The sequence below is a fragment of the Dipodomys spectabilis genome, unplaced genomic scaffold, assembly GCF_019054845.1.
Source record: "Dipodomys spectabilis isolate Male_0828 unplaced genomic scaffold, ASM1905484v1 ptg000173l, whole genome shotgun sequence".
NCBI classification, from domain to species: Eukaryota; Metazoa; Chordata; class Mammalia; order Rodentia; family Heteromyidae; genus Dipodomys; species Dipodomys spectabilis.
The window spans coordinates 9,288,964-9,303,932 of NW_024870850.1; the positions used below are offsets into that span (position 1 = coordinate 9,288,964).

At 39.4% G+C, this 14,969-nt stretch overlaps 1 non-coding gene across 1 annotated transcript; it reads left to right on the forward strand.

Annotated features, from left to right (window-relative positions):
* Nucleotides 1-10,857: 10,857 nt before the first annotated feature.
* Nucleotides 10,858-10,943, forward strand: LOC122120016. Its single transcript, XR_006149638.1, has one exon. It is a non-coding gene; the product is annotated as a small nucleolar RNA SNORD35 (small nucleolar RNA).
* The last annotated feature ends 4,026 nt before the right edge of the window (nucleotides 10,944-14,969 follow it).

Here is a 14,969-nt window from a genome sequence, read left to right on the forward strand (position 1 = left end):
TCAATTCAATACTTCTTAGCCTAAAATTCTTTAATAGCAGTATTATCTCTTTTAACGTATATAATTTTGTAAGAATTTTTATTGTTTACTTTTTCATGTCTCCTTTCTATCCTTCCACTCCTCTCATTCTATCCCTTTCTTCTCACAATTTCACTTAGATAAATTTTAAGTTTCACTTTTTAAATTGACATTTTTTTCAGTTTCTCTTGTCTCTCTTTTTTTCTCTCTCTCCTATTAATCTGTTCAACCCATTTCCCTCTTTGAGATTAGGACTTGGTTAATTTCACTCTCCCTTTACTCTCCACATCCCTCCCTAAAGCTAATAATTTCTGGTTAGCCAAATTCTTCTTTGCTGTTTTTAGCTCATTTATCCATAATTGTTTGAAGATGAATAGATTGTATCTGTTCAACTAGATTGTATCTGCAACCTTTTGACTGTGCAAGTACAGGACGTTGTTGGTGCTTGACTTAAAATAGTGTTCTAGCACAAAATTGGTGTTACTTTCATACCAAATGGGCAGAACAAGCCAGATAAACACAAGGAAAATGGCAAGTCTGGGTATCTCAAATCCCACTCATGATAATCAGGTGACAGAACAGATAATGAAAAATCCAGAGGAGAGTTCCCAAAAAGCTCTACAAACACTACTGCTAACATGATGAATGGAAAGATTGAAAACCTGCAAAGGACTCATTGTGAGCATGAAAGGAACAAGAGGAGGCAAACCAAAGATCAATAGAGGAATCTTATGAGTGTGAAGAAGCTACTCAAAGATTAATACAGGAATTGCATGAGAAGGTTGAGAACACTCAAAGAGAAATAAAGGAATTGTGTGAGCAGGCTGAGAACAAAGAAAACTAACAGGAATTGGGTAAAAGCGAGGAAGCTAATCAAAGAGTAATTCAGGAATTGCAAGAGTGGGATGATAATAGACAAAGGTCAATAGAGACATTCATGGAATCCATAAACAGACAGTTGAAAGAAGTCAGGGAGACCACAAAGGGAATGCTGAATAGAGCTCAACAGAAGGAATGGGAGTCCAAGGAAACCATAACCATTCAACTAAGTGATTTGAGAATAAACAATGAACACCAAATTAAGGAAGTAAAGAAGTTCATACAAGATCTAAAACAAAGCTCCAACTAAGAATTTGAAGCCATCAAAGCCAATCAATTACAAGGAAAAGAAATAAAAAACAAAGTAGGAAGCCTTGACAGTTGGTAAGACCATGCAGAAGATTGAATCTCGGGGACAGAAGACAGCCTACATATTATAAAGAAAGAACATACACCTATCCAAGACAAATCCAAGAAATATGACAGATCTATTCAACATTTGGAAGACACCATCAGAAGGCCAAATCTAAGCATAATGGATGTAGAGGAGCACCAAGAGGCACCTAGTCTAGGAAATTTGGTTAACAGGATCCTAGTATGAAATTTCCCAAACATGCAAAAAGATAGGCCTATTCAGATACAAGAAGCTTTTAGAACCCCAAATAGACCACACCAGAACAGGAAATACCACTGTCACATTATAATCTGCATAGGATCAATTGAGACCAAGGAAAAGGTCCTTAAAGCAGTCAAGGAGAAAAGATCAATCACATATAAAGTGAAACCAATTAGAATCACCTCCGATTTCTCAGCAGAGATAAATAAACCAAGAAGAGCCTAGAATGTCCTATACCACTCCCTAAATACAGACAACTATCAAGCAAGAATACTGTACCCAGCTAAACTCTGCTTCATAACCAAAAATCAAATAAAAACCTTCCATAGCAAAGAAAAACTGAAACAATATATCTCCACCAAACAAGCTCTACAAAAGATACTTAAAAATGTCCTACACATAGAGAACCGACAAGACCACAATAAAGACTAAGAAATTGCACCCAAATGGAGAATCCAAGAACCACAGGAAGAACCCAGTTGCTGCAGCACCTAAGAAGATGGATAACATGGCAGGAACTCCCAAACACCTCTCAGTTCTGTCCTTCAACATTAACAGACTTAACTCTCCAATTAAGTGACATAGACTGTCTAACTGGATTAAAAAGCAAGATCCTTCTATCTGCTGCCTTCAGGAGTCAAACCTAGTCCATAAAAACAGACACATTTTAAAGGTGAAAGGCTGGAACAAAATCTACCAAGCAAATGAACCCATAAACAGGCAGGAATTGCAATCCTAATATCAGATCAAACAGACTTCAAATTAAAATTAGTGAGAAGAGATAAAGGGATCTCTCCTTCAGGAGGATATTACAATTCTAAATACCTATTCACCAAACTACAGAGAGCACCCAAATTTATCCAAGAAACACTATTTTCCCTCAAACGTCACATAGATGCAAAAACTTAATTGTTGGGGATTATAACATACCACTATTCCCACTAGAAAGATCAATTCTGCGAACACTCAACAGAGAAACTGCAGATCTAAACAACTACATAGATCAACTAGATTTAACAGACATCTACTGAATATTTCACCCAGCAGCATCAGAATACACATTTTCTCAGCAGCACACAGAACATTTTCCAAAATAGACCACATTTTAGGTCACAAAGCAAACTTGTCCAAATTCAGAGACATTGAGTTTATACCTTGCATTCTCTCAGACCACAAGGGAATAAAATAAGAACTCAATAGCAAAAGCCACTAAAGAAAGTCCTGTAACACATGGAAGCTGAACAACACACTGTTGAATCACGAGTGGGTCATGGAAGTGATTAGAAAGGAAATTAATATGTTCATGATATTCAACAAAATGAATACACAAATTACCAGCTCCTCTGGGACACAACAAAGGCAGTACTCAGAAACAAGTTTATAGCTCTGAGTTCCTATATCAACAAATTGGAGAGATCATAAACTGACAATTTAATAAGACATCTCAATCTCCTTGAACAATTCATCCAAAAAAATCATACACTACAATCAAACAGGATTCATTCAGGGATACAAAGTTGGTTAATATAATTCATCACATCAACAAGAGCAAGGATAAGAACCACACGGTTACCTCAACAGGTGCAGAAAAGGCATTTGAGAAGATCCAACACCCTTTATCATGAAGATTCTGGAAAAATTAGGAATCCACAATACTATAAAATCTGTATATAACAAACCTACAGCCAGCATTATACTTAATGGTGGAAAACTAAAGCCATTTCCTCTTAGCTCAGGAATGAGATAAGGATGTCCACTTGCTCCACTTCTCTTCAATTTAGTATTAGAATGCCTCGCTACAGCAATAAGACAAGATGCAAGCATAAAAGGAATCCAAATAGGGAAAGATGAAGCAAAACTCTCCCTCTTTGCAGATGACATGATTTTGTATATAAAGCACCCCCAGACTCCACTCACAAATTGCTCAAGCTGATTCAAAACTTTGGCAAAGTAAAAGAGTATAAAATTAGCCCTCAAAAAAGCAATGGCTTCTCTGTATTCCAATAATGAGAAAAGCGTAGCTGAAATCCGGAAAGCAACTCCATTAGTTAAATAGCCACACAAAAAATAAAAAACCTAGGAATTAACTTAACCAAAAAAGTGAAGGACCTTAATGATGAAAAATTTGAAAAACCTGAAAAAGGAAATCAAAACAGAGCTTAGAAAGTGGAAAAACCTCTCATGCTCCTGGATTGGAAGGATCAACATAGTGAAATGGCAATACTTCCTAAGGCTATCTACAAAATCAATGCGATACCTATCAATATTCCAACCTCATTCTTCAAGGAAATAGAAGAGGCAATCCAAACATTCATATGGAACAATAAAGACCCCGGATAGCAAAAAACGATCCTCAACAGAAAGAACAGTGCTGGAGGAATATCAATACCAAATTTCAAACTCTACTGCAAAGTAATAATATCAAAACAACTTGGAACTGCCACAAGAACAGACCTCAGGACCAATGGAATAGAACTGAAAACCCAGAAATGAACCTAGAGACACATAGCCATCTAATCTCCAATAAGGGAGCTAAAAATAGACGGGAAGAAAGACAGCCTCTTCAGTAAATGGTGCTGGCAAAATTGGTTAACTACTTCTAGAAAACTAAAGCTAGATCCTCATATATCACCCTGCACCAGAATCAACTCCAAATGGACCGAAGACCTCGGAGTCAAAGCAGACACTCTGAAAACATTACAGGATGGAATAGGAGAAACCTTAGGTCTCCTTGGCACAGGCCAAAATTTGCTTAATAGAGACCCAAAAACACAACGAATCAAAGAAAGGTTGGACAAATGGGATTGCATGAAATTGCAGAGCTTCTGCATGGCAAAGGACATAGCTAGAAAGATCAATAGAAAGCCCAAGGATCGGGAGAAGATCATAACTAGCCACACAACTGACAAGAGTCTCATATCTAAAATATACCTGGAACTCAAAAAATTAAATCCTCAAAGAAACAACTGCCCAATAAATAAGTGGGCTAAGAACTTAAAGAGAAACTTCTCTGAACAGGAAAGAAGGATGGCCAATAGACACATGAAGACATGCTCAACCTCCCTAGCCATAAAAATAATGCAAATCAAAACAACATTGAGATACCACCTCACCCCAGTTAGAATGGCTATAATCAAGAACTCTAATAACAACAGATGCTGGAGGGGGTGTGGACAGAACGGCAGTTTACTGCATTGTTGGTGGGAGTGTAAACTTGTTCAACCACTTTGGAAAGTAGTATGGAGGTTCCTCATAAGACTCCATATAGAGCTCCTCTATGATTCAGCAATCCCACTTTTGGGCATTTACCCAAATGATCACAAACAAGACCATACTAAAGCTACCAACACAACTATGAGTATTGCAGCATTATTTACCATAGCTAAGATATGGAACCAACCCTGATGCCCCTCAGTAGATGAACGGATCAAGAAAATGTGGTACACATACACAATGGAATTCTATTCCTCCAACAGAAAGAATGGCATTTCCCCCATTGTTAGGAAATGGAAAAACTTGGAAAAATTATATTAAGTGAAGTAAGGCAGGCCCAAAGAGACATAGGTCCCATGGTTTCCCTTCTTCGCAATAACTAGTACATGTCTGAGACAAACAGAAACTGTCAGACAAGTTGATGTTAGGTGAAATTAACCCCAAGATAAGGATTCAATGTTTTCTTTTTTCTTGCGATTGTTCCCATCATATTTATAAGATGATTTCTTTGTTACTTTGTATATACCTCCCCCATGGTATGACCCTGCTTTCACTGTATATGATGTTGGTATAATTTGTGGAGGGTAAAGGAAAAACCAATTTGCTTAAATAGAGTTACAGATGGACGCATTGCAACAATGAGATGTACAAGACGTTATGTGGAAAAACGAACTTTGCAACTTTGGCAGTGGAATGGGGGATGGAAAGGGGAAGGGATGGAAAGGGGAAACAAAGGAGGAAGCAACAACGCTTGATAAGAAATGTACTCACCATCTTGCCCATGTAATTGTAACCCCTCTGTATGGCATTTTCACAATAAAAAATAATAGAAAGAAAGAAGGAAAGAAGGAAGGAAAGAAAGAAACAAAGATGGAAAGACAGGAAGAAGACAGAAAGGAAGAAAGAAAGAAAGAAAAAAAGAAAGAAAGAAAGAAAGAAAGAAAGAAAGAAAGAAAGAAAGGAAGGAAGGAAGGAAGGAAGTAAGGAAGGAAGGAAGGAAGGAAGGAAGGAAGGAAGGAAGGAAGGAATGTAATAGCTTACCCATGTAATTATAACCCCTCTGTATGATATTTTCACAATAAAAAAAAGTTTTAAAATTAAAAAAATAGAAAAAATGTGATAAAATATAAAAAAGAAAAGAAATTTAATAATAACAGATGCTAATCAAGTGTTGCCAAAAGGAATATTATAACACCGTTGGTAAAAAAATATGACAAAAGATATAATATTATATGCACATTACACACATACAAATATTGGTGTTTGTTATGTTTATGTTTACATATGATGAGTGTTTATCATGACATTACTTAGAAGCTGAGTTTCAGAACCAGGCTCCATTCCAATCAACACATGAATGGAAAAATTGAATTGAGTAATACAGACATAAAGGAGTCTGGAGTATGCAATTATATGTTTGAGTCAGAAATTCAGGAGAAAGTGGAGATCATCATGTTCAGGTAATCACCCTGACAAATGCAGCAGTGGTATATACTGGACACCATGTGAAAAATGAAGCATACAACTTGTGGGTGGGGAAGAGAGGGAAAAACTGGGTAACATTATAAAAACATAAATGTACTCATTTCCTGACTTACATAATGGTAACTCCTCTATACAACACATTTACAATATACACAAACAGACAGACAGACAGACAGACCGCCAGACAGACAGACAGATAGAGATGCATAACACCCAACACAGATCCCCAAGTTTTCTCTCATTTTTGAAATGTAGGGAGAAGAAGGCTTACAGTACTAGAGTAGATATCAATGACAATGAAGTAGAAACTGTTAGCTTCGCCAGCAAAGAAACCTGACACATGGTTCAGGCAGAAAAGGCAAACTGCCTACCCACAGTACATGGAAGCACATGGAAAAGACAGAGGTAAAGGAAAAAGAGGAAAAGAGAAAGAGAGAGAAGGGAACTTGTGCTGAGCCAGGACCACAGTGGATGTGGAAATGACCAGAGTCTGGGGAACTTCTCACTGTCCTATGGAGGTGTGACCAGGGTGGTTCAGGAAGTGACCTCCGTGGATGAAGAAGTCACCATGGAGTGTGGGGTCCTGTACTGAATCACAGTCAGGTGACTGACAGGTAACTACTGGTTTCAGGTAGGTGAAGAGGAAGTGGGGAGGGCCTGTTCTCTTGGACAGATTTAACAGAAATAGAGTAATAGATAAAGAGAACAGGATAAATGTTTTTCTTCTGAGCCAGCCACAGGTGGCTCATACTGGTAATTCTGGGTATAGAAGCAACAAAGATTTTTACTTCAGAACCCAAGTCAGGCCTAGGCCCCAGCACTGATGCTCTTGCAAGGTCTTACTGGCTACCAACACCAAGTAGCATTTGCATCCTTACCTTTCCAACTTACATTTGCCATGCCCTTCCTCATAAACATACGCATCCAGTTCAACAAACCAGCCACCATGGTGAACTCTGTGCAGACAGGACCCTATGTTGTAACCTTGGTTTCACTATTATGAGGAACTAATAGAGAAGACAGATAGGGAGACATGGACAGAGCTGGCACCACACAGTTGTACAAGTGGTAACAAGAATTCCCAGAGCACTATGGACATGATGGGGACACAGCAGAGCAAGACTCATCCATACACCCACAGCTACCAGGATCCTGCAATGTTCCCAGAAAGTAACAGATCATAGAACATCTCTGTCTAACAGTGGACCTCCACAATATATTGATAGGTGCAGTCTGATGGGCAAGGACATGCAAGCACTGAAGAAGTTCAAGATTCAGAGTGCAAATATCCAATTGGATATGTGCATTGACCTTGAAGTATTGATCTGTAATAATTGAATTCAGGAAGACTGTTGGTAACACCAGCAGCAGTAAATAAATGCATTAACCACTTCTGGATACTTATGCATGTGCAGGTGGTATGGAAAGCTGAATGGTTCATTTCAGCAAACTTCTGTGGCTCACTTGGCCCTGGATTGTGAGCCTGCCCATCCTTATGTTTGATGGTGCTCCAATAACTCTGATTGGGCCTTTTCTGGCCATGGCACTCTATGACCATTTGACCTTCACATGGCATCTTCTGGTGTCATCCATTCCCATCATCCCTAGTGACCCTTGTTTTTGTGCCCACACATGCATGACACAAACACACACAGTGTTGTCTCTAATTCTGCTGGGCCATGGCTGGAAAACAGAAAAGTATCTGCACAAACATAGAAATGTCTGGAAGCCCAACAGATTATTCCATTTACAATGACTCAAAGAAGAGATTGCTCACTGTTCTGTAGGTGCTTATGTAATGGCTGCTATTGTTGGACAACTATGTATTCAACACAGGGGAGTTGATGAATTTTACTACAATAAAACTTCAAGGAGAACCAAAACAGCCTAAGTAAATAAAGTAAATGGGTGTTAGACTGCCATGTCAAATGTCTACATCAAACTTTATGAAATCTCTGATCACTTGCCCACTAGAGAAAAGGAAACTTCAAATCCAAAAATTTTTTGCCCTTTATTGAGTATAAATTTACAATTTGGGGCTAATAATTAATAGGTAGTTGCCCTTATACATTCATCATACTCCAATAGTAAAGGAAGTTAGTGTTAAGTCATTTCTAAGGAAAGAGTCTAAGGTATAAGGCACCTGTTCCTGGATTCTCAGGAAAATAAAATGAATGTTTAGCTTGTCAAAGAGGACAACGTACCTGAATGATTCTGATTTCATGTCTTTTGTCCACAAGCAGCGAGCCCAATGCAAACACAGTTGTAACAGTTTGTGTTTAAACAGTCACAAGTTACATTAAAATTGCTTACACTTAACTGAGTACCAGTGCCTTAGGCCTGTAAACTTAGCTCCTCAGAGAGCTGATATGTGAGGATCATGGTTCCAAGCCATCCTGAGAAGGAAATTTCATGAGTCTTTTATCTCCAGTAAACCAACAAAAGTCAGAATGTATACGTGGTTCAAGTGGCAGAGTACTCACTTTACACAAAAACAATGGTCAGAAACAACACCGAGACCCTGGCTTCAACTATTAGAACCAGAACCAAAAAAAAAAAAGAAACCCATAACAACCTCAGCTCACTTTCATTTCTTTAGGTGGCCAAGATGGAAATTCACTGTGAAGTAAAGAAAGATGAAGCATATGAAATAAAAGAACAACACAGAAGACAGAGATCATAGCTTGGCAAAAATAGGAAGTTCTGAATAATATCATTGATGCTGTTATTTTTTTTTGTCAGTCTCGGGACTTGAACTCTGGGCCTGGGTGCTTTCCCTGAGCTCTTCAGCTGAAGGAGAGTGCTCTACTACTTAAGCCAGAGCACCACTTCTGGTTTTCTGGTGATTATTTGGAGATAAGAGTTTCAGAGACTTTCCTGCCTGGGCTGGCACTGAACCACAATCCTCAGATCTCAGCCTGTGAGTAGATAAGATTATAGGCTAAAGCCACCACCACCCCACTGTTTTGATAACTGAGGTCCAGGCCTTTAACATTGTTGCAACAGTTCCTTTTCAGTACTCAGAAAGAGTTTAGAAAAATATATGTATTGTCGTTAGGGGAAGACTTCAACAGAAACAGAGGGAGTGCTATGTAGGTAGAAGAAAAAACATTGGTTACCCATTCTGCTAACCAAACACAACTAAGGAGGTATAAAACTTGGTGAACTGTGAACACAAGTGTGAAATAGTTTTTACTAGCTATCCAAAGCAATTATGTTTTTATGTATGATTGAGAGGTGATATTTCCAAGACTCTTAATGTATCAATTACATCATTACTTACTAGGTAGAGCTGCATCTGCCTTTAGACACAACTAAGGGGTAAAGAATCAAAGATCTTTTCAAGCTTGGAGCTCAAGGAAAGCTCAGTCTCCATCTACAGGACTGACAACCAGGAGCTGGCCATTGCCAGCCTCTGTCTTAGAGGATACGAGTGTGGAACCTATACCTCTCCAGGAGACACTCAAGTAAAGGAGAGAAAGGATGGGCTCATCATTGACTTCCATAGGACCTTGGTAAAATCAATGCCCAGAGCACACAGTTAGTCAATTTGTGCATCATATTGGACCAAATCTCTAAGGACACCCAAATAGAAATGGAAGAAGAAGAGAAAAGAGAACAACAGAAACACTAGATTTTTGAGGGGATCTCTTTAGCCATGCTGGCAAAAGATAGTGTGTCCTTTCTTCCACTGCTTTATTTTCTACTTACATTTTTCAGATCCAGTGGTGTTCAATCACCTCTTGATTGGACTAAATTACACATCATAAATGTGTTACTGTTTCACAATGAAATATGACAAAATAAACAAGATACAAGAAACAAAGGTTGGCTTCCTAATTTGTTATATAGTTTCTAGATGACTCTATATACTGGACCGCATATATGGTGTATAAGCATGCACATCTAAGGGAAGCTAAGAGGAGGGCAAAGAACTACAGGTAAATGGGTGAAAAAATACAGCAGAGGGGCCCATCAGCTGCACTGGTCATTGATGAAAGTGAACTAAGCAACTCAAGGCTGGTGATGGGAGGGAGGGAAAGCGAGAGAAAGTGGAAACAGCTGATACTGAGCAAAAGGAAAGAAATGTACATATCACTCAATTTGGGAGAAACAGTTTTATTGTTAAAGTCTGCAGAGTTCATAAGCTTTGTAGATGAAGACAATGACAAGATGCATTGTGAAGGTTAAAATGTGTTAGTGACTTTAGCTTAGTATCACTATGCCACAATACTGTGAAATTTATGTAATTACTCTCAATAAAGAAAAAGTGTTACTGTTGTAAAGTACTGACTAAAACATTGAGTCATATGTATTAACTTTTCACATACTTGTGGAAGTCTATTATTAAATTAATTACTAATTTCATTTTTATACATGCAATTTTTTTCAAGTCAGACACCAATGGCTACTTTAGAAGGCTTGGATCTGAGGATCACAGTTCAAAATTAGCCTGGACAGAAAAGTGTATGAGACTCCATCTTTAACTTACAAGTAAAAATACAGGATGGGAGGTATTTCTCAAATGGTAAAATGCCACTTGTGAATTACAAAGCCAAGAAAGGGAGTTTGAGTCCTGACTTCCAGGTCTGGCACACACACACACACACACACACACACGATTTTTTTCGTAAATCAATTTTTTCCCTTTTCTTCCCACCAACCAACTCTGAAAACCATCAATCCTGTCTTTAAGTTTTTTTTAAATCAAGTGATGTCTTTTCTTGCAATGGTCTGTGGATGCCACTGTGGGCAGTGCCAGTGATGCCAAAGGCTCAGCAGATACCAGGAAATAAAAAGGGGGAGAGAGAAAAAATACCCAAATATATTAAATGAAAACCAACCACCGGAGTGAGATGAAGGGTGGGAAGATGGGAGGGCAGGGATGGGAAGGGGAAACAAAGGAGGAGGCAAGTGCTTGATAAGAAATGTACTCATTACCTTGCTCATGTAATTGCAACTCCTCTGTACGGTATTTTCACAATTAAAAAAACTTATAAAGTTTTTTTTAAAAAGAAAACCAATCAAATCTGCCTGAGCAGGAAAAAAAAGAAAAGAGATGCCCGTACATTGTAGGTGAATCATCTCAACCCAGAGAGGGGCCAGAATAGCAGGAATAGGTTATGGATCCCACCTGTGCTCCCTGGACCTGCTGCTCAGGATCCGCCCCGAGTTGGTGTTGCTGAACAAACCCTCAGACATGAGCAAGGCCCTAGCCACATGCAGCCCCTCATGCCCAAGGCCCAGGTCTCCTTCTTATGAAGCTCACTGCCCCATGCCCCAGGGCATGCTGGGAGTATCCTTCCCCTTCCAGAGCAGGACCCTGAGCCCCATCTTCCCCAGAGGCGACAAAGCATGTGCAGGGGCTAAGCAGTTCAGACATGCTGCTTGTCATGTCTGGGGACCGCTTGATGTACCCGGTGAGGCCTGCACCCTAGGTTGATTGGCCTGGTAGGGGTGGATCTGGAAGCTCCTAGAGACAGAAGCCGCACTCCTGCACTAACAGGTGGTGAACGGCTCATGGACCAACCAGACTGGGTACTGTGATCTGGAAGTGTCTGCGTATGTTCCCAGGAGGATCTGGCAATGTACTGGTAGCTTCCACCAGCCAAAGGGGTAGAAGATAGAAATTTTCTAACTGGCTTTGAGACCATCCAAAGCTAAGAACATTGCCTTGAGTTTTATGGTTTTCTTATTTTTCTTCTCTTATTTTGCTCTACATACATATTTTTCCCATTGTGGTTTCTTTTAAGGGACAAAGAAAAAAAGCAGAAATTGCGTTTAAATTTTCATGGCTTTGTTTAGATATTTACTTCAATGTAAAACCTATGCTACTCGATTCTTTTATTTTGTCGGTTATAGGGCTTGAACTCTGAGCCTAGGCTCTGTCCCTCAGTTCTTCAGCTTAAGGCAAGCAATCTACCACTTGAGTCACAGCACTCCTAGTTTTCTGAGTGGCTAATTGGAGATAAGAGTCTCACGAAGTTTTATGCCCGGGCTGGCTTTGAACCGTGATCCTCAAATCTCAACCTCCTGCGTAGCTAGGATTATGGGTTTTAGCCACCTGCTCTCAGCTATTTCTCAATTCTTTTATTATTATTATTATTATTATTATTATTATTATTATTATCATTGCTCAATTATTTCCACACCAAAAGGCCAATATATGAGTGTTTTTAACTAAAAGTTGCTTTCCTTCAAACATTACCTGAAGAAAGTTACAAGAGTGATATGTAAAGTGATGCAATCAGCTGCATTTTGAAAACACCAAAAGGTGGTATGAGATCCCTCAAGTTTGTTAAGTTTGGACTCTTCATGCAATGTCAGTCTACATGTGATTCTCCTGTTCTACCTGCTTTAAAACCAAAGGGGAAATATCAATTTACAACCAGTTTGTCTAAGGATTACTACTTTACATCTTTAAAAATGTCATTTTGAGATCAAATGTTTTCAAAGAGTTAATTAAACATGTAATTTTTTAAAACTCAGTAAGGAATCCAGGTGCCAGTGATTCACACCTGTAATCCTAGCTACTCAGGAGCTTAAGATCTGAGGATCAAGGTACAAAGCCAGCCCAGGCATGAAACTTCATACAACACTTATCTCCAATTAACCACCAGAAAACCAAAAGCGGTGCTGTGGCTCAAGCGGTAGAGCATTCTCCTTGAGCTGAAAACAGAGGGACAGCACCTAGACCCAGAGTTCAAGTCCCATGACCAAGGGAAGTTAGTTAATGAAAGTCTTAAGAAAGGGAATTGGTGCAACAAATTGGTTTCATTTGGATACAAAATGATTTCAGAAGCAAAAACGGTCTTCAATTTTTTTTGGTGGGTTGTGGGGCTTGAACTCTGGGCCTGGGCGCTGTACCTCAGATCTTCAGCTCAAGGCTAGCACTCTACCACTTCAGTCACAGCACCACTTCCCGTCTTCAATTTTTATACCCACAAAGTGTTCAAGTAAGTAGCAGAGGAGTACATCTTGAGTTTCATAAAATAGAACTCATTATAAAATAATTAGCAATAAAAACGTTAACTGATTATCCAGGAAATTAATAATAACAGACACTAATGGGGATATGGCCAAAAGGAATATTATAACACCGTTGGTAACATAATATGACAAAAGATATAATATTACATGCGTATTACACACACACTAGTATGGGTGTTTGTTATGTCTATGTTTACATATGGTGAGTATTTATCATGACACTACTTAGAAGCTGAGTTGCAGAACCAGGCTCCGTTCCAATCAACACATGAATGGAAAAAGTAAATTGAGTCACACAGACAAAAGGAGTCTGGAGTATGCAATTATATGTTTGAGTCAGGAATATGGGAGGAAGTGGAGAACATTGTGTTCAGTTAATCACCCTGACAAATGCAGCAGTGGTATATACTGGACACCGTGTGAAAAATGAAGCATACAACCTGTGGGTGGGACAGGGAGGGAAAAACTGTGTAACATTGTAAAAACAGAAATGTACTCAATACCTGATTTACATAATGGTAACTCCTCGGTACAATACATTTACAATACACACAGACAAACAGACATACAGAAAGAAAGCACTCAGATAGATAGAGGCAACACAGATCCCCAAGTTTTCTCTTATTTTTGAAATGTAGGGAGAAGAAGGCATAGAGTACTAGATTAGACACCAATAACAATGAAGTAGAAATTGTTAGCTTCTCCAGCAAGGAAATCGGATACACGCTTCAGGTAGAAAAGGCAAACTGCCCACACTCAGGAGATGGAGGCCCATGGAGAAAACAGAGGAAAAGGGGAAAAAATAAATAAAAAGAGAGAGAAAAGGACTTGTGCTGAGCCAGGACCACAGTGGATGTGGAAGTGACCACAGAGTCTGGGGAACGTCTCACTGTGCTAGGGAGGTGTGACCAGGATGGTCCAGGAAGTGACCTCCGTGGATGAGGAAGTGACCTCAGATTGTGGGGTCCTTTGCTGACTCCCAGTCAGGTGATTGACAGGTGACTCCTGGTTTCAGGCAAGTGAAGAGGAAGTGGGGAGGGCCTGTTCTCTTAGGCTGACTGAATACAAATATAGTAATAGATGAGGAGAATGGGATAAAAGTTTGTCTTCTGAGCCAGCCACAGCTGGCTCATACCAATAATCCTGGGTATAGAAGCAACAAAGATTTCTACCTCAGAACCCAAGTCAATCTAGACCCCAGCACTGATGCTCTTGCAAGGTCTTGCTGACTACCAACACCAAATAGCATTTGCATACTTACTTTTCCAACTTACATTTGCCAAGACCTTCCTCATAATTATATGCAGCCAGTTCACAGAACCAGCCACCATGGTGAACTCTGTGCAGAGCAGGACCCTATGTTATGACCTTGGTTTCACTTCTAGTATGAGGAACTAATAGAGAAGACAGGTAGGGAGACATGGACAGAGCTAGCAAAATGCAGCTGTCCAAGTGGGAACAAGAATTCCCGGAGCACTCAGGACATAATGGGGACACAGCAGAGCAAGACCCATCCATACATCCACAGCAACCTCAGTGTGCAGGCCTGCTATGTTCCCAGAAAGTCATAGATCATAGAACATCTCTGTCTAACAATGGACTGCCCATATATTGATAGGTGCAGTCTGATGTTCAACAACAAGCAAGCACTGAAGAAGTTAAAGATTCACAGTGCAAATATCTAATTGGATAAGTGCATTGACCTTGAAGTATTCATCTGTAATGGTGGAATTCCAAGACACGGCTGGTAACACTTGCAGCAGTAAATAAATACATTGAGCATTTCTGGATTCCTGTGCACGTGCAGTTGGTATAAAAACCTGAATGG